This window comes from Kogia breviceps, chromosome 11 (genome assembly GCF_026419965.1).
Source record: "Kogia breviceps isolate mKogBre1 chromosome 11, mKogBre1 haplotype 1, whole genome shotgun sequence".
Classification (NCBI taxonomy): domain Eukaryota; kingdom Metazoa; phylum Chordata; class Mammalia; order Artiodactyla; family Physeteridae; genus Kogia; species Kogia breviceps.
Window position 1 is genome coordinate 56422170 of NC_081320.1, and position 19837 is coordinate 56442006.

The window sequence follows — 19837 nt, forward strand, 5'->3', positions numbered from 1 at the left end:
TGCATGGAATATCTTTTTCCATCCCCTCACTTTCAGTCTGTATGTGTCCCTAGGTCTGAAGTGTGTTTCTTTTAGACAACTTATATAAGGGTCTTGCTTTTGTATCCATTCAGCCAGTGTTTGTCTTTTGGTTGAAGCATTTAATCCATTTACCTCCATGGTGATTATTGATATGTATTATCAATACGTATTGATAATAATGTTCCTATTATCATTTTCTTAATTGATTTCTATGTGTTTTTGTGGGTCTTTTACTTCTCTTGTGTTTTCTGCTTAGAGAAGTTCCATTAGCATTTGTTGTAAAGCTGGTTTGGTGGTGCTGAATTCTCGTAGCTTTTGCTTGTCTGTAAAGCTTTTGATTTCTCCATTGAATATGAATAAGATCCATGCTGGATAGAGTAATCTTGGTTGTAAGTTTTTCTCTTTCATTATTTTAAGTATGTCCTGCCATTCCCTTCTGGCTTGCAGAGTTTCTGCTGAAAGATCAGCTATTAACCTTATGGGGATTCCCTTTTATATTATTTGCTGCTTTTCCCTTGCTGCTTTTAATATTTTTTCTTTGTATTTAATTTTTGATAGTTTGATTAATATGTGTCTTGGAGTGTTTCTCTTTGGATTTATCTTGTATAGGACTCTATGCACTTCCTGGACTTGATTGACTATTTCCTTTTGCATGTTAGGGAAGTTTTTGACTATAATCTCTTCAAATATTTTCTCAGACCCTTTCTTTTTCTCTTCTTCTTCTGCGACCCTTATAATTCGAATGTTGGTGTGTTTAATGTTGTCCCAGAGGTCTCTGAGACTGTCCTCATTTCTTTGCATTCTTTTTTCTTTATTCTGCTCCCTGGCAGTTATTTCCACCACTTTATCTTCCAGCTCACTTATCCGTCCTTCTGCCTTAGTTATTCTGCTATTGATTCCTTCTAGAGTATTTTTAATATGAGTTATTGTGTTGTTCATCACTGTTTGTTTGCTCTTTAGTTCTTCTAGATACTTGTTAAACATTTATTGTATTTTCTCCATTCTGCTTCTGAGATTTTGGATCATCTTTACTATCATTACTCTGAATTCTTTTTCAGGTAGGTTGCTTATTTTGTCTTCATTTATTTGGTATTGTAGGTTTTTACCTTGCTTCTTTCTCTGTAACATATTTTTTTGTCATTTTTTTTTTGATGGGTGGGGCTGTATTCCTGTCTTACTGGTTGTTTGGCCTGAGGCATCCAGCCTTGGACTTTGCAGGTAGTTGGGTAAAGCTTGGTCTTGGTACTGAGATGAGGACCTCTGGGAGGCCTGACTCTGATTAATATTCCCTGGGGTCTGAGGATCTCTATTATTCCAGTGGTTTGAACTCAGTGCTCCCACCACAGGAGCATGGGCCCAACTTCCGGCCTGGGAACCAAGATCCCATAAGCCATGTGGCACAGCAAAAAACTAAAGGAGCAGTACAATAACAAAGAATAAAAAATAAAATAAAATTAGAAAGATAAAAAATATATTAGGAAAAATTAAAATATAATTGAAACAACTGCAAGAAGGTAAAACAAAACCACAACAGAGGAAAAAAAAAGGGGGGGAGGGGTAACAAGGGAAAAGGAGCAGAACAATAACAAGGTATAAAGAATAAAATAAAATTAGAAAAATACAAGGTTTTTTTTAAAAAATTAAAATATAAATGAATCAACGACAACAAGGTAAAACAGAACCCCAACCTAAAAGAAGAAAAAAAAAAAAAAAAAGGCCTTGGCTATGGTGGGCAGAGTTTAAGTTGGGGGTAGAAGTTAGGCAGGGGCAGGGATTAGGGTGGGGCAGGGCCTAGGCTCAGGACCCATGCAGCTGGAAAAGGCCTTGGGGATGGGCCCCCTGCTTAGGACCTGCTCAGAAGGGGAGAGGCAGCATGTCCAAAGGAGGGCCTCTGGAGTGTGGCGTTCTAGAATTTGCAGTTAAGGCCCTGGGTGAGGGTGTGTAGATGGGGTTTAGGCCCAGCACTGTTGGAGGGGGTCTCAGAAGGTGTCTCTGAGTGTAGAGGTAGGACCCTGGGTGGGGGGTATAGGGGCAGGACTTGGGCTCTGCACGGTAGGATGGAGGCTCCCAGGACAAAGAATTAGGCCCAGGCACCCAACAGACTCCCAGGTGCCTAAGTGGACAGGGAAAGTGCTGGCTGCATTCCCTTCCATTCCTCTGTGCCCGCCCCCCAGGGTCTCCCCCGTCACCGCCGGACCCCTAACTGTATTTGGGTCCTGCTGGGTGTAGGAACTCCTCCTCTCTCCCAGCAGCCCCTCAGAGGTACCAGTCTGTAGGTCCGGCTTTTACCTTTGCTACCCCTTCCCTCCCTCCCACTCCCTCAGGACCCACGTGGCTGGAGGGGACCTTGGTGGACCGAGGATCAGGCCCAGGATCTCAGCAGGCTCCCGGGGGCCCAAGTGGGTGGGGGAAACCTGGCCATGCTCCCATTTGATCGTCTGCCCTCCCAGTGGTCCCCCAATTTCCCCCTTTGGGCATGGGATCCCTTCCCCTCCCCCAGCCGCCCCTCAGGGGCACTGGTCCCATCCCGTTTCCACTTCTCCTCCCCCCTCACTCCCCGCCACGTCCTACCCGGTCACTGGGGGTTCCTCCCATCCCCTTAGGTGTCTGTTGTCCCCTACTAGTGCCTGGTAGGTGCCCTAGTTGTGTGTGCAGAGACGCGAATTCCTCGTCCTCCATCTTCCACATTATGCTTTAATTTACTTCCTTTAGATCCTTTGGTCTTCACTTAGTGAAGTTTATTTTCTGTGCATATTATGGCCACAAAAAAATTTCTACGATTTCTACTTAATTAAAATTGTAATAATTATTTAACTAGTATGGTAGGCAGAATTCTAAGATGATCCCAATGACTTTTGTTCCTTCAAATTAAGCCCGACTATGTTATATTACACCACAAAGGGATCTTGAAGATGTTATTAAATTAAAGTTTTTAATCAGTTGACTTTTTTTTTTTGTGGGGGAGTACGCGGGCCTCTCACTGTTGTGGGCTCTCCCGTTGCGGAGCACAGGTTCCAGACGCGCAGGCTCAGTGGCCATGGCTCATGGGCCCAGCCGCTCTGCGGCATGTGGGATCTGCCCGGATCGGGGCATGAACCCGTGTCCCCCGCATCAGCAGGCAGACTCTGAACCACTGTGCCACCAGGGAAGCCCCCAATCAGTTGACTTTGAGTTAATCAAAATGTAGATTATCCAGGCCAGCCTAACCTAATCACCTGAGCCCTTTAAAAGTAGGTTTTGTTTGACTGTTTATAGAAATCAGACAGATTCAAATAATGGGAGAGATTCAGGGAAGGTTCGCCACTGTGCTGATGGAGGTAGGGCACAGGGCAAAGACAGAAAGTATCCAATTAGCTCTCTCTAGCTCTATCTAAGCACAATCATTTATAGTATGTCTCCTTCTAAAGAGCTTTCTCTACTGCCCAAGAATTGTCCCTGATGGATTATTTCAATTCCTGGATCCAAGCAATGTCAGCACTGGGTTCCTATGAAGAGGAAGTAGGGCAGGCCAGGGAGGGCTTCTCATCATTAGATGCACTGACTGGTCCAGTCCTGATTCTGCTCTCCTCCACCTTCTATACAAGCATCCCATACGAGGCAGCATTTGACTGAGGGAGCTGCCTCAGCTGAAAAGAATGAGAGGGGGTAGGAACAGGCCTCAGTCAGGCCCTGAGTTGAGGTGTTCTGTGTCTAAATCCGGAATGCAACTGAGGAGTTTTCAGTCCACCAGGGGCAGGACAAATGTGAGGAACAGATCATAGAAAAATGCCTACAAAGCAAATAGTTCTGGATGAACTGTATGCTCCAGGACTTTTCTGTTAGGAGAGGCAGCCTATTCAAGATAACTGAGGAAAAAATTCTATTGTTACTGCCCGGTGGAGGCCCAATTCTTGTCAAAATTGTGAAATGGATTGAACTGGAACTTTCCGTGACAGAAACTCTATTCACTTTTCTTGGGCTGAAAAGGGAACTGGCCAGCTCACATTGTTGGAAAGAAAAAGAGGTGGGCCAGGTTCAGGCACAGCGGAATCCTCAGGTCTCTCCCTCCCTCTCTCTCCTCTTGACTCCCGTGTTTGTTCCCTTTTAAGGCATACTCTCTCCTTGTGGTGAGAGAGGGTCACCATTAGTATCTGGTTTTCACTGGATTCTGATAAGCCCTCCTTGAGTTACATCTGTATCTCCAGAGCCATCACTGTGTCAAGAGTCGGCAGTGGCGACAGGTTTGCTAGCACTATTTGATTTGGGATGCCAGAGACAGAAAGGGCTGCTAGGAAGGGAAAACAGAGAGGTCCACCTGACAGCGAAGCAGCTTTATGGCTCCACTCTAACTCTTCCTCCACCTGCCCCTGCGAGGCACTTAATGTCCTCTCACTGCCCGTCCTCTGTCCAACACTCACTTCAGCTCTCCCTATATCCATAAGTACCCAATTTCCCTCAGCTCCATACTTTGTAACCTTCAAATTCCAGTCCCCAATGAGGATGGAATGCATAAATTTAGAGCCTGTGACAGAAATGTTTGGAGCCTCCTCTGGTGACAGAGGAAGGTCAGAGCCCACCAGAGTACGTTACGTAGGCAGTTGTCTTAGAGAATAAAAAGGTATCATTTCATTTATTTGAATTCATATCAGAGCTTCAGGATCCTCTCTAAGGTGCAAAGAATAGCTGCCAAGTCTTAGGAAGCTTCTAGAGAAGGCTGGAATTTGCCTTACCCTTTCAGACAAACCCAAGCTTAAGCATCTGTTAGGATCTCAGCAGTAGAGGTCTGAGCCTGGAAGCAGAGCTTTCTGCAGGTCTAGGGCTGCCAAAGTGACCCCTCATGGCCCTCACTTGTGAGAAAATCCGTCAGGATCAAATCAACATTGCTGGGCCTGTTCTGTGCTCAGAGTTGGACCAGAGAACCAATGAACAGTGAAAAACCATACTGAATCCCCAAGAGGCCCCAACTCATCTTCCCTCACACTCAGAAAATGTCACCTTCCTTATATAACTCTCACAGCTTCGATAGATTATTTTTTGTTGTGCTGGTTTTTTAATAGTAATTGGACCAGAAGGATCGTGAAAACTCCTCTCAAAACCAGAGATCATAAAATTCAGAACAGTATGTTGCACTCTACAGGCTAAAATAGACTCTCCAACATGTCTTGTTTTCTTGCTACCACATAACAGCCTTAGCCTCTGGAGCTCCAGCCCTAGTTAAGGGCTAACACTGTAGTGATTACCAAAGACCTCTCTCCTCTCTCTTTGGGGACATCTGTATCGGCTGTGTTGACTGTATTTAATAGTCATATGTACATGAGAGGCCAAAAGAATCATCTCTCTGATTTCTATATTACACTGGCAAATACCAGAAGTTCTCAACCATTACCGCATATAGAATTGCCTGGGAAGCTTTCAAAATAGACCTGACTTCATCCTCGGAAGTACTGGTTTAATTAGTCTCAGGTGGAACATAGACATTGAAATGTATTAAAAACGTCCCAGGTGATTCTACTGCCCAGCAAGAGTTGGGAACCTCTGGTATATATCAAAAGAAAAAGAAATTTTATTTATTGAGCTCTTGCTATACGCCAAGCATTGCACTAAATTATTTAGAACCATTATCTTGTTCAAGTCTCAAAACAGCTCTACTTGTTAATTACATTATACCCATTTTATAGATGAAGCAATTGAACTTAGAGGAGTTAGTTGTTTAAATAGCCATTAAGAAACAGAAATATGTACCTGGTATTTATGGCCAAAGAGTCCACATGTTTAGCAACTATGTTATACTCTTTCTTACTATATTCTGCTACCTTGTGAATACATAGGATTATGTATGTGACCAAATGGGAGTAGAGGAAGAAAATGTCAAAGAGGTAATGAGGATTTGCTAAATATAAAATAAATATTTTGTTGCCCTACCAGCTGTAAGGTCACTTTCTTGACCTCTTAAACACCATACAGTTTCTTTTTGGGGAAAGAAAATGATGATGATGGCAAGAATAACATGGCAATAATGTGGGAATATTAGGGCCCTCACTCTTTCTTTTAGATACTCAGAAACATTCATTAAAAGAAGATACAGACACTCACACACATATGACACAAGGTTTAAAAGAACCTTAAAATGATCTACACCAACCTTTTAATTCTACATATGAGGAAATTAAGACTCAGAAAAGTGAAATGATTTGCTCAATTTCACATATTTGAAGAACCTGACTCTGAGTCTCCTGACTCCTAGTTTGGGCCACTTTTCCATATCCAGTGATGGAGAGCTCCTCAGGAAGATGGATCAGTGCCAGAAAATACACAACATATGATAATTCCATTCCTCCAACCTATGGCCATGACATCACCAACCAAGCCACACTCATGTGCGTATTCTGAGAGTCGAAAATAGTTTTCAGTTAGAGGGCTTCTTGGGAGAGTCTCAGAGCTTTGTCCTCCGTTATCTCTTCCTGAAAAAAAATGTCTCTTTTCCAGAAAGGCTACCTAAACCATGTGAAATGAGTCCACCAAACCCATAAGCATTTAGGTTTCACTTTCTCAGTGTTTCCCAAACTGGTTCTAGACTGTCAGGTCAGAATTACTCAGAATACTTACATCAAAATACATAATAATTATGGGCCATGAGCTAGAGCTCCCATATCAGAATTTCTGGAAGTGAGGCCCGTTTTGAAAAAGTACTCAGGTGATTCTTCTGCACATGAACATTTAAGAACCACTGATTTTAGGCAACAGCCTTTCCTGCTACAGGTGTGTTCCCAGAAGAACCAGAATAAAATCAGCAACTTCATGACCAAATAAGCATTTTGCTTTCTCAGTTCTGATTCTTAACTCATGCTGAGAGCCATAATACTCCACTAGGAAATCCCTGAGGCTCTCTAGATATACTGTAAGTCAGGCTGGAAGGCCTAGATAAAGAGTTCTGATTCCCCTAACTTTTGAACTTGGGTGTTGGAACCAACGAAGCATGGCAACTTGTGTTGTCCAAGTCCCTAGAATTCCTCAGCTCACTGATGCCTCATCTGCTGCCAAAAGGACCATCTGAAGAGGCAGATGGTGGGTGCTGTGGCTCACCTCCTGCCCTGCTCTGTGATGCTTCCCTCAACCAGTGGCTTTTCACAGAGAGACACTGACACTCCTGCAGTCAACTGCCATGTTTATACTTTTTATTGTTTCTGGGGGATTCAGCCTTTCCAGTTATGCTAACATTGGAAGTATGAGTGGAACCCTCTGATGAACATCAAAAGGTCTTACCTCTTCTTCTAATGTTTAACCAAAAAAGCAAAAATTTATGAAAAGTACCAGGTGCTTGCTCTTTGAAAGGAAGGCAACCCTCCATATAAAAGACATCTATTTCTTATTATTCTAAGACTGATTTTGCAAGACATAGGTGTGCCTTCTCTGACTTCATAGGCTTGTAGTACCAGGCCTGCCTGATCAGGAAAGTGAAACATCCTGACAATTTGATGTCATGTATCTGTGATGTAGGTGGAGGTCTGAAGTCCCCATCCAGCTATTTGAACTAAACTGAACCATGTAGTATTATCATGACCACTATATATTACCTAATCAAAATCTTTAGTCCATCTCTTCAAACAGAATCAAACCCATATATAATTGGTAAATTTACTAAAATAGAAGAAAACTGGAAAATCCGTATTCTCCAGTCTCCTGAATAAACAGAATCTGAAGTTTAATCTGATTTATATCCCTAGTCCAAATCCAATCCAACATGCTCAAAATCTCTACAATATAATATCAAAATATATTACAATGAAAACCTATTTTAGGCAAACTATTAAACTAGAATCCAATCATCAGTTATAGCATTTGGTTCTAGAGGGATACATGGTAGCAAATACGGGAAATCTAAGCAAAAGTGTTGGCCCTATGGAACAGGTCCAGAGGCATGGCCCTGTTTTACGAAACTCTGGATCTGACTGCTGCAGGGTCGCATGACTCAAGTAGTTAAGGCTCGGCCCAAGTAGGATAGGACTGATGTATTACCCCTCAGTTAGGAACTGGGATTGAGCTCATCTGTGGGTTTGTCCGTAGACACAACTGTAAGGATCTGGGAAAGACAAATGTATAGACTAAGAAAGAAGTAATCAAAATAGACATTTCTCCAAAGAAGATATACAGATTGTCAACAAAGACATGAAAGGATGCTCAACATTACTAATCATTAGAGAAATGCAAATCAAAACTACAATGAGGTCCATCCACCTCACTACAAATAACTCAATTTCGTTTCTTTTTATGGCTGAGTAATAATCCATTGTATATATGTGCCACATCTTCTGTATCCATTCATCTGTTGATGGACACTTAGGTTGCTTCCATGTCCTGGCTATTGTAAATAGTGCTGCAGTGAACATTGTGGTACATGACTCTTAGAATCTGTCATACAGAGTGAAGTAAGTCAGAAAGAAAAATACTGTATGCTAACACATATATACAGAATCTAAAAAAGAATGTTTCTGAAGAACCTAGGGGAAGGACAGGAATAAAGATGCAGACGTAGAGAATGGACTTGAGGACACGGGGAGGGGGAAGGGTAAGCTGGGGGGAAGTAAGAGAGTGGCATGGACATATATACACTACCAAATGTACCCTGTCCCCTAGAGGGGTGGGATAGGGAGGGTGGGAGGGAGACGCAAGAGGGAGGGGATATGGGGGTATATGTATACGTATAGCTGATTCACTTTGTTATACAGCAGCAACTAACACAACATTGTAAAGCATTTATACTGCAATAAAGATGTTAAAAAAAAAAAGAAAGAAGTAGAATGTAACAAAGGACTCAACTTAGAGGATGCAGTCATACACAGCATGCTGGTGGAATCAGTCAGGTGGAATAAAGTCTCCCAGTTCACTCCCACTGGAAAATAATTTTCTTCCTTAATCACAAGACTTGTCATTTTACTCTGAGCCAACTACCTGCAATCAAGGTTTCCCAGAACCAAGGGTGCAATGGAATTCTGTGGCTAGGGTAAGACACCTGCCGCTGGCACCAGCATAAGGACATTTAGCACTTGGCCTGAAGAGCTGCCCATTAAATAGTTGAATATGGAAGCCAGGACCATACAGGTGGAAAGCTTCATCTCCTTCCAATTCTCTGAAACACGGAGACACCTGGGCTCCCCAACAACGCTGACATTTAAAGGAGATCCTGTTTTTAAAAGGCAGTGACTATTAACCACCAAAATGATCCCATTCACTTTTGTTCTAGAAGTATTTTAACACTTATTAACATTTAATAATATTTAATATTTACATGTGCCTCCCACGTTATCAACTCCGCAAGTATTCCTTAAATCTTAATAGGATATAAGGTGCTTCGTGGCAAAAAAAGATAAGTAAAACTCTATATTTGCCCTAAATGGGTTTACAATCTAGTATTAGTAATATTTTACACTTACAAAGTGGTGAAGTAATGAGAAGCCTAATCTAGGAGAATCTGAATTTGTCAAAGGCAGACAAAACCTGAATATGTATTTCTAAAGATCTAGTGCTCAGTTCTCAGAGGGTCTTTTTTGGCTTGATGGCGGAGGACTGGAAAGCTTTGTAGGTACCGGGGGATATTTTGTATCTGGATCCAGTCTTTGGCTGTTGTTTCCCCTCTGCCTTTTGAATATTACTAAACATATGTAAGAGGCAGGGAAGAGAGAAAATGGGTGAGTCAGTCAATCAGTCCATCAACATATTTTTAAGTACTTATTTTTATCCTGAAGCATGAACTTTACCCTGCATTCCAAGCACGTACTTTTCCATACATTTTCCACATTCTTCACAACCACCCTATGAGATAGGTATACTTCTTATATCCACTTTATAACTTAGGCTTAGATATGCTATGTAATTTGCCCAAAGCTAGTTAAAAAATGGTAGAGTTGGGGGCTTCCCTGGTGGCGCAGTGGTTGAGAGTCCGCCTACCTATGCAGGGGACACGGGTTCGTGCCCCGGTCCGGGAAGATCCCACATGCCGCGGAGTGGCTGGGCCCGTGAGCCATGCTGGGCCCGTGAGCCATGGCCGCTGAGCCTGTGCGTCCGGAGCCTGTGCTCCGCGCAACGGGAGAGGCCACAGCAGTGAGAGGCCCGCGTACCACAAAAATAAAAAATAAAAAAAAAAAAAGGTAGAGTTGGGACTTAAGTGCAGCTCTGCCTATCTTCAAAGCAGTTCTCCTAAAATACTATCAGATAGTACCTCCTGCTGTAACTAGCTATCTCCCAAGTACGTTGTGTTGATATAGTGTTAGGGTTGGGAGTAGAAGCGGAAAATTGTTCTAGTTTGAACCAAAAATTGTAGAATTCAGATATTTCCCAGAATGTCTCCAAAACTGACAGGATGCGCAAACTAGACATATTTTCATGAGGTGACAGAAAGCTAATTTGTTATGATTATTGACCTTTGGGGGATATTGAAATACCCCTAGGTAAATTCACATACCTGCAAAATGTTTGTACATGTTCACAAAGCTCATATAACCACTGCAGTCCATTCAGACCTAGGCAGGGCCCATGACTCAGGTTAAGAACATCATTTCTAAGGGAAGAAGCAACCAGTCACAGCAGGCTTGACACGTCACCAAGTCTCAAGCATAGTGTGGTGTCTCCTGCTCACCTTTGCCTGCTGCCCCAGATGCCATCCATTCTAATCCTAGGGTAATGAAAGCTGAGGAGGAGACTAGAAGAAAGAGTAAACCCTTAAGAGGAATTGAAATTCAATGCAGGCTGCTTTTGGGTAGCAGAGAAGCCACACCCATACCAAAGAGAGTGCCGGATTCCATCTAAAGTATGGGATTTAGTCCTAAACCCCATACAGCTTTGGTACATTGAGAAGTAACAATGGGATCTGTCGTCATGTAATTGATGTGATCTACTAGCGACTTCCAAAACAATTTTCACAGCTGCTTCTAAATGAGGCGAGAGAGAGGAGAGCCTTAGCAACAATAGTTGCTCCAAAATACACACATATACACACCCATCAGAAATAATAATAATAATTGTTATTATTATTATTAGGAAAACTTTGCAGAAGGAATTCAAAAGTGAAGAAGGTTTCACTTACCAGTGAAATATGAAGTGATTCATTCCCAGTGAGAAGACTGGAATGTGCAGAGATGAGTCCCTAGTGTGACCCACCCGCAAAAGCATTAATTTAAAAATCAAATGACTTTTATACCTTCTAATAATTCCCCTTTTTTTGTAGCGGCCCCACTGAATTCTACTAAAATGATACACAATGTATTTCTCAACAGATTACTTCTCCAAAACCATAAATGTATTGTGTTAAGAGCCTCCTACTCTCTATTATTATTCAAATAACTGTCAAAATAAAATGTTAGTTGCTTCTCCAGTCAGAAGAGTCCCTTAAGACCATGAAAGAAATAGTAATTAAAGGGAATTCCTGCTGGATGCCATTGATCTTTCACTCGGGATTGAAATTTTTCTGCAGAAAATCAGAACCGACATAAGTTAACACTTGAATATAAAATGTCAGTATACTTTGGGAATTTAATTTCAAATGCTCATTGCAACATATGAGACCGCTGTGTATTTTGGAAAGCATTAGTACTTAATAATTTGTACTTACTTTGCTCTAAATTGCTTAATTTTAAAATGAGAATAATGTATAGCTTCATATGAACTACTTTCTTTCTTATTTATAGTAATATATAAATTATATGCATCCTACAATGTTTTATTTTTTATGTTTTTCTGTGGTTTGGGGGAATATTTCTGATGTTTTTATGGGTTCATGAAAGCTAGAAATTGGACATATTGCCATGGAAATCACTTTCTGCAGGAGAGTTTACAATATAAATCAACAATTGTGATGAAACACACTATGGCAGCATAGGGGTGGATTTTTGTTGTCCCTGGTTGTTGACGTTTTTCGGTTTTATGGGGTTTTATTTTTGTTGTTGTTTATCAGGTTAGTTTCTTTGCTTTTGGACACCAGAAAGGTTTTATCTAATTTCAATCCCATTGATTTTTTTAGACATACCTCACTCCTTAGTCTGCTTTATTAAATAACTTGAACTGTTATTTTGCAGTTGAGATTTTTAAAGATCTATCTTGAAGATACCAATGATCAATTAATTCATCTGAAAAAAAAAAAATCTAGGGCTTCCCTGGTGGCGCAGTGGTTGAGAGTCCGCCTGCCAATGCAGGGGACACGGGTTCGTGCCCCAGTCTGGGAGGATCCCACATGCTGTGGAGCAGCTGGGCCCGTGAGCCATGGCCACGGAGCCTGCGCGTCCGGAGCCTGTGCTCCACAACGGGAGAGGCCACAAGGGTGAGAGGCCTGCATACCACACAAAAAATAAATAAATAAAAATATTAAAAAGTTAAAAAATAATCTATTGGGCACCTACTACATTCCAGGTACAGTTCTGGGCACTTGGGACACATCGGTAAACTGAAAAAGGCCACTGACTATGAGCTTGCATTTTACATACAACCAAATAAATAAAAAGTAAATGTTATGGCAGTATGTAAAAAGATGGTTAGTGCTAAGGAAAAAGAAAACAATGAAGCATAGGAAGAGGGACCAAAAGGGGGGGGGTTGTGTTGCAATCTTACACAGGGTTGTAGGGGAGGCCTCATTGAGATGACATTTGATGAAAGATTTAAACGAGTTGAAGAGGTTAGCTGTGGACATCTGGGAAAAGAGCGTTCTCAAGAGAGAGAGAGACAGCCAGTGCAAATAACATAAAGTGGAACTGTACCTCATGTGTTCAAGGAATAGCAAGAAGGCCAGTGTTCCTATAATGGAGTGAGTGAGGGGAAGGGTAACAGGAGAAAAGGTCAGAAGATAATAGGGAGACTTATAAGTGTCTACAAGTACTTGTGATCTTACTCTAAGTATCATGGAAAGCCGTTGGAAGGTTTTGAAGTAAGGAGTGTCATAATCTAACTTAAGTTGTAGCTGCTCTGTTGTGACTAGACTGTAGAAAGTCAGGCCAAGGCTAGAAGGAAGATCAGATAGGAAGCTATTGGCAGTTATTCAATAGGTGAGAGAACATGGCAGCACAGACCAGAAAAGTAGCTGTGGAGCTGATAAGTGGTGGGATAATAGATACGGTTTAATGGTAATGCCGTAGGATTTGCTGAGGGATTAGGGAGTGAGGGAAAGAATGAGAGGGCTCAAAGATGGCTCTCGGGGTTTGGCATAAGCAACCAGAAAGATGGAGATGCCACCACTTGGAAAACACATAGCCAAAGAGTTGACTTCAATAGATCTAAAAACTCTAAAAACTGGAATTTGTACTTCTGCTTTCTTGTCTGGCCCATAAGAAGCTTAGAAGTCATCACTCCACTCTAACAAGTAAAAAACTGAACAAACTGAAAAATCAACAACTCCTCTTAGATCCGTCAGAGAAGTGAGGTCACAGGACACACTGAGGAGACAGGCAAATACACAGGATCACAATTTACTGGAGAAGGAACCCATGAATAGTAACCTCCACAGGAACCAGCCAGGGTAGGAAAACTTGACCTGTAATTGATGAATTGCTGGAGGCTCAGCGTGGGCAAGTTTGAGAGTTTAAAACTCCAGGGACCCCAGTCATAGGGGTAGCCCCACACCTTTGTAAGTTTTCCCTCCAGGAGCCCTACAGGTCCTCACAGTGAAGAGCAGAGAAAAATCTCTTCACGCTTCCAGCAGGGGAGTAAAAAAGAAACCATTTAAAGCTGTGGCAACGAATTCTGATTTTCTTAAGCCCTGTCCTCAGGTGAAACTATTTCACCAGCGCCTAATTTGCTGGGGTTTCATCAGAGTCCAGCCTACCTGGGGGAAGGGAGATACCCAACCTCAGCCCATCCTGTCTCGTGTAAGGAAAGAAAAAAATTGAGAAGCACTGGTAAAATTCACAGTCCGGGGATGCAGGCTCTCTATGAGACTGAGACCTAATTATAGGACTCGTAAGCATCATAGAATGCTTCCCCTTCCACAGCACCTTACCACTGCATTACTAAAGGCCTTTTTATTTAGTACCTCCTATCCACCTTTCAACAGCAACAAAAAAAATTTACAAAACATACTAATAGGAAAAACAAAAACACAGGTCAAAGATCATTTGAACCAGAGTCAGAAATGGCAGCTATGATAGGGTGAGGTATACTTAAACTTAGATGCAAATGATCAGAGCAAGGCAAGGGGTGCAACACTAATGGAAAGTGTTCATGTTATGGCCAGATCCCCCCTTGGAGCCCTTCATTGTTTCTGTCTGCCCTGCTCCCGGCTTTTACGCAATTTTGCTTCACATGGGCTACACCTGTCATTCTACTGCGACCTACTGTCCTCAGTAGGTGGCTTGTGCAGAAGGCTGGAAGTATCTGGATCTTACGTTCTCACCACCAGCATGCCCACACCCTTGCTCCACATCTGGTCCTTTGCAAGTGATGGGCAGTTTGGCAGGCTGACAACCCAGCTTACTTCCCTTGACTCAGGACAGTTTACACTCGAGTCGAGTCCCCTTGCAGCATCAGGCTGAGGTTCCCTCCAGAAATTGCGCCCTTGCACCTTATCCCTTCTGTTCATGCGTCCCCTGTTTCCTTCCTGGTTTCTCAGGAGAGCACTTTCCAAACACGAGTCCTTGTCCCAGAGTCTGCTTCTGGGAAACTCAACCTAAAACATTTTGTTGTAAGTTTTCACAGCACCTTGTACTTCTGCTTCATATTACTCAACTCATGGGCAATTACTTGTGCAAAATCTATTTTCCCTAAAATGTATAAACTGCATAAGTAGAGGGACTGGGTTGACCCCACTGCTGCATCCCGAGCATCTAACATAGTTAGTGGCACATAGATTCAAATACGTGTTGGATTATAAATGAATGAATGAATGAACAAATCAAGAGGGTCAAGATTAATTAGTGACATGTTTGTAATTTTTTTTTTTTTTTTTGCGGTACGCGGGCCTCTCACTGTTGGGGCCCCTCCCGTTGCGGAGCACAGGCTCCGGACGCACAGGCTCAGCGGCCGTGGCTCACGGGCCCAGCCGCTCCGCAGCATGTGGGATCTTCCCGGACCAGGGAACGAACCCGCGTCCCCTGCATGGGCAGGCGGACTCCCAACCACTGCGCCACGAGGGAAGCCCTTTTTGTAATGTTTTTAAAGGAAACAATGCTTTATTGCCTTTAAGTAGAGTTAGTGAATTACCCCAAGATAGATAAGCAAGGCTTATTACTGAAAAATAGAAGTCCTTAGGAATATTCTTATTAGTTTTCAGTCTTCTGGACCTTCTTTATATTTTCAACTCTGATCACTTTCCTTAAAAGAGAAGACAGAAGCAAGAAAGGGGCTAAGTAGGTACCAGTCACACTGGGGATGTGGTTATCATAGTCCTTCTTTCCCTTAGATTCCATCATCATAGCTATGATGAATTGAACAATATTCAGAATACCAGATTCTTTGAACAACATCAGCAAGACACAACAAATGGTTCAAGCTGTAGTCACCACCACTGCTGCTCAGGTCTGCTAAGTGAGGCCTCAGCAGATGGTTCTGGTCATTAGAGCAATAAATCCAGGAGAGAAAATGGGTGCATTAATCCACCTCTTCATTGGAAGGAAGAGGATCTGACTGACTCAGTGCATGTTCTCAGTCACTTAAGACTGCAAATTGCAGCAAGTATTTCCTGAATAATAAGGCAAAGAATACAGAAGAGAAGTACACATTTTAAAAAATCAGTTTGTTCTTTCTGCTATCCTGCCTAGAATTTCAACTACCAAACTGAATTAATTTGAATTCTTTGTTTTTTTAATCTTTTTTAAGTCGTCTTCTTCCTCTGTGATTTGAATACACTTCATCCAATATAAATGCCAATTTTGAGTTGTAACGTGGAAAAAGATGTGTTTGTTAGTCATGAGACCTTGGCTCCAACTTGCACCATCTTTCCTTGGGGAGCTAAGGAAAGAAATTAGGGTCCTGCTGTTAGTTGAAGAGAGTCCCAGGTAGGAAAAAGTCAATGTACATTGTCTGCAAAGATGTCTTCTTTATAAAAGCCTCATGCTAACAATTTAGAAATAGTTATACCATCTCAGAAAAGAATGAGAATTATGTTTCACATTACCCGCTAAAGGAAGAGATAATTCAAGTGATTTTTAACTCAATAACTAAATGTCTGTTTCACCATAAATGCAAATTAACTGTATTAAAATACATATAATTTATTTACTCCAAATTTTAGATGAAAGGTTTATTCACATAAGTAAATATAAAAAAGAAATGAAACCCTTCAGTTCATGGCAGTGTTGCTTTATTTTTGTTTTGCTTTTACTGTAATTGATTTAGAATTTCCTTCATGCTGTTCTTGTGACTTTGGTAGACATTTGATAAAGATAGCCTGATGGCTACATTTTTAAATTCCTGAATTTACACTATGGTTCTTTCAAAAATAGTCAATGCACTTACAAAAAGAAGACACTGGAATGGTTATTGGAGATGAATAAATCAGGAATGGAAAATAAGGACTGAGAAAAAATAAAAATTCAGAGATGCTAGTCATGGTGGTTAATGCTGTTTATATGACTGAACTTCTAAACTTGGCTCTCAACCTCCTGTCAGCCAACAAAAGGCCAAACACGGGAAGTTTAAACACTCCAAATAAAAGAAGAAAGGAAAAAAAAACCCTCACTACTTCATTATATAAGGCAAGTATTTTCCAATTACAAATTTGAGACTGAAATTTTCACTTCGGATTGTCTATGAGAAAGAGATCCTGTTTGTTCATTAGACATACTTGGTAACATTTTTATGGCAAACACATGGCCATTTTATGAAATGGTACTTGGTTAAATATTTAATGCAACTGAGTAAAGATGATTCGATGAGCCAAGCTTATATGGCAAATTCTGATGATCTGATTTGTTTTAATGACAATTTTAATTTACCAAAAGTAGAGAGTACTTTATTTTTCCTAAATGGAACTTTTTTCAGCCAGGCTTTTGTTAAGAGCTAGATGGTAGAAAAATTAGATTGTGCTCTCCAACCAGTGTTTGAGAAGCAAATGTCTGTAATGACAGTGCACTGAAGAAAGTTCCACATGCTTTGGAAACCAAATGAGCAGGTGGGTAGACTGATCTTTTCTCATAAAAGTTGATGAACCATCTACCATTCTCCTTTGGATTATCTGATGATCCATTGATGCCCACAGGTAAGCGTTTGTTAGAAAGCCAATAAGTGTTATTACAAAAAGATTTTAGATGTGATCCAACACTTAAGTCATAGAATTTATACTCTCACATGGCAAAAAAAATGGATTTAGCTTAACAGCACTTTTTCTTTTGGGAAAAATGCAATGATGCTGGTGATGACTGCTTCCATTTCTACACAACACTGTAAGCTTTAGTCATAACAACGACAATGATAGTGATGATAAGAGTATTATTTATTGCAAGCTTATTTGTGTATGAAGCACAGTTTCCAGTGATTTATACATAAGAACATGTAATCTTCACAAAAAATGTAAATTAGATATTATTAGCCCCATTATACAGAGGAAAATACTGAAATATGAATATCACACAGCAACTAAGGGTTGGAGCCCAGGCAGTCTAATTTCAAAGACTGAGTTCTTAACCACTATGCTAAAAGAGATCAACTATAAGAATTATAAAGGGAGAAACAAACTTATCAGCAGATAATCACATGATTGTCTACATTGGAAACTCAACAGGATATCACAAATTAACCATTCTCCAGGGTTATTTGATAAAAGATCAACAAAGGAAAATAAGCAGAGTGCTCATACCTCTGTAATAACCAACTAGGGGGGGAAAAGTAATATAAAAAAGATCCCATTCACAAAATCAACAAAACCTGAAGAGCATCTAGGAATATATGTAACAAAAGATGTGTGAGACCTTCATGAATAAAACTGCAAAGCATTATGAAAAGATATAAATAAATCTGAATAAGTTTGAAAATTAATGGGTGGAAAAACAACACTCTATTCTAGATATAGATATAGATGTAGATATAGATGGAACCAATTAAACTCCCAAGCAGGACTTTTATGAAAATTGATAAATTAATTAATCTCTAAAACTAATATGGAAAAGAGAGTCAAGGCTAAAGAAGAACAAGATATGAAGATATAAAGAAGACATAGTAATTAAGTAATTAAGACAGTGAGCATTGGAGGAGCACACAGAGGGGACGTGACCAGCCATTGATCCATGAGCTGGACTCAGACGATCAGAAGCCCCTTCCCCTACCTCCCTGTCCTTTGGATATACTTTCTCCCCACCATTCCCCCAGCTGGAGCCATTTTCAAGGACGCAGTATTAAGAGAGTGATGTTTTATTGAAATCATCTGGACCTAATACATGATTGAAAGCCAGTTAAGGCCTCTATATAAATTCAAAATGGCTGGCGGTAGGTGCCGGCATTCCGTCGTCTGGTGGCCTCTCGAGACAAGCCTTGTAAGTAAGTGTTTTTGCTTATTAAACCTACCACCTCCTAGTCTGGGGTGGTCTGCCTCTTTCTGTAGTTTCTCTGTGCCCTCTGTGTACAGGAGCCAATTTGTGAAGCAACAGTGGCATACCAGCTAGGAAACAGGAGAAATGGGTCTTGGGAAAGGGGTATCCACGGAGGAATTCCGGAGCTGGCCTTTGGTATCTGTGTGGGGAGGGGTGGTGGCCTGTGTTGAGATGCTTGTGTACTGCTGTGTGAGTACAGGGGACTCCCCGAAAATGCCAGCTGGTCAGATGCGCTTCTTCGAGGAACTGCACGGAGTGCACTGCGGCAAAGAAGGAAAACTTACGGCTGCGCAGTGGGCTGGGCTCTGATATGGGCAGTTCTGTGGTCACTGATGCCCAAATAGAGGCAGAAGTTCGGGTTAGAAAGTTGGAAGGAGGGCTGTGGTTAGAGAAGGATGTGTGGGTGTCCACCACTCTGGCAGCTCAGGGCTGGCAGACAGGGTGGGAGAGCAGGATAAGTTGGAGACGTCTGGGCGCCGTTTTGCAAAGCTAGAAGGAAAAAGCTGCGGTACATTAAGGTCTAAGTGCTTGTGACAAAACCTGGTTGGGACGCCAAGAGATGGAATCTCTGGGAAAGTGAGCGGAGTCAAGAGGAGGACTGACAGAAACGGTTGAAACGCCCTGTACCTTCAGACCGCTAATAGGAAAGCGAAAGCACAGCAAGCAAAGACCACCCCAGCCAGCAGGGCAGCCCCCAATTCCGGAAACGTTCATTGTAAGAGAATATACTCTCACTGAGCTTATTGATAGAGCTGCCAAGGTCCAGAGAAAAACCAGGGAAAGCATCCAGGTGTGGTTAATACAGCTATGGGATACAGGGGCCATGGCATTTCTCTGGCCCAGCAGGAGGCAGAGAAAATGAGCAACATCACCACACACTCTGCCCTCCAACGTGGGGTGGGGGGGGCGGGGCGGGAGCGGGGGGAGGTGGGGACGAGAGCGGGGGGCGGAGTTTCAAGATATTCACTCCCTTAGAGACTGGATTATTCTAGCCTGCAGGGAGGCTTGACCCACTGAGGGGATCTCCCTGGGCATGTGGGACTCTGGAAATCTGTAGAGGAGGTACAACAAATTCTTAGGGAGTTGGAAATGAGACAGTGCCATAGATGGCCTTGTCTTTGAAAACCCTGATCTGATTGGGCCTCATTCACTGCTGGAATGACAGCCTAGCATGGGACACTGATATCATGCCTAGCTCACTCATGGGCAAGACATGTATGATGTCGGGCAATCAGTTGCTGATCTGGGGGAAACTAACAAATCCTGGGAATGGGGACAGGCTGTGGGAAAGACCCTAGACAGGGAGCTCAAAAGCCAAAAGGCTGTCCCAAACTGCT